Raw genomic sequence first — 1,625 nt, 5'->3', positions numbered from 1 at the left:
AGATTATCTTCTGTGTCTGTGTTAATTGGTTTCCCTTTTCTTTGTTGAAGAGGGTCTGTGCAATCCTTCTGCCTAGTCCGCCATCTTGCCCCGCCTCCTCTGTGTGGCATTCTTAATTTCAAGTTCAATGCAATCAATATTGTGTGTCCAGGTGGGAGTGTTCTTCAAGTTGGGACTAAGATCTCCAGACCCACAGAGCATAGGGTAGCAGGGTCAGGAAGCCAAAGTTTTTTGAGTGGGTCACTATGGGTAATAGTGAGTGGTACCACTCCTGTTTCCACCTCTTGGTTCCTGGACTCATGAATCCTGGCTATTGGAGAAACAGAACCATATATTGGACGCTGGTTTAGAGCATATACAGCCTCCTGGGGAACACTGCCCCAACCCTTCAATGTATTGCCACCTAACTGGCACCATAATTGTGTTTTCAGTAGGCCATTCCTCGTTCTATCAAGCCAGCTGTTTCAGGATGATGGGGAATATGGTAACACCAGTGAATTCCATGAGCATAGGCCTGAAGTGAGTCCCTTGATCTAAAGCAATGCTGTGTGTGATATAATGATGGTGGATAAGGTATTCTGTAAGCCCATGGATGGTAGTTGTGGCAGAAGCATTGTGTGCAGGGAAGGCTAATCCAAATCCAGAATAAGTATCTATTCCAGTAAGAACAAAATGCTGTCCTTTCCATGATGGAAGTGGTCCAATGTAATCAACCTGCCATCACGTTGCTAGCTAATCACCCAGAGGAATGGTTCCATATCACAGACTCAGTGTTGGTCTCTGCTGCTGGCAGATTGGGCACTCAGCAGTGGCCGTAGCCAAATCAGCCTTGGCAAGTGGGAGTCCATGTTGCTGAGCCCATACATAACCTCCATCCCTGCCACCATGGCCACTTTGTTCATGAGCCCATTAAGCAATCTCAGGAGTAGCTGGGGGAAAAGGATGACTGGTTTCCACTGAATGTATCATCCTGTCCACTTGATTGTTAAAGTCCTCCTCTGCTGAGGTCACCTTTTGGTGGGCATTCACATGAGACACAAATATCTTTACTCTTTTGGCCCATTCAGAGAGATCTCTCCACATACCTCTTCCCCATGCATCCTTATCACTAATTTGCCAATCATGCTTCTTCCAAATCCCAGACTATCTAGGCAAGCCATTAGCCACAGGCCATGAATTCATATATAATCACATATCTGGCCATTTCTTATTCCATGAAAAGTGAACAGCCATATGCACAGATTGAAGTTCTGCCCATTGGGAGGATTTCTCTTCATCAGTGTCCTTCAAGGAGGTCCCAGAAAGGGGCTGCAGTGCTGCTGCTTTACACTTTTGAGTGGTGCCTGCATATCGCACAGAACCATCTGTAAGCCAGGCACTAGTTTTCTTTTCCTCAGTCAACTGATCATAAGGAACTCCCCATGAGGCCATAGGTACACACTGGGAGAGGGTAGGTAATGTGACTGGAGTGGAGACGATAGGCATTTGGGCCACTTCCTCATGCAACTTACTTATGCCTTCAGGTCCTGCTTGAGCTCAATCTCTTATATACCACTTCCATTTAATGATGGAGTGCTGCTGTGCACCTCCAACTTTATGACTCTGTGGGTCAGACAACACCCAGT

This window comes from Orycteropus afer, unplaced genomic scaffold (genome assembly GCF_000298275.1).
Source record: "Orycteropus afer afer isolate SDZICR_OR568_19922 unplaced genomic scaffold, OryAfe1.0 scaffold00403, whole genome shotgun sequence".
NCBI classification, from domain to species: Eukaryota; Metazoa; Chordata; class Mammalia; order Tubulidentata; family Orycteropodidae; genus Orycteropus; species Orycteropus afer.
Note: the sequence above shows the minus strand (reverse complement) of the source record.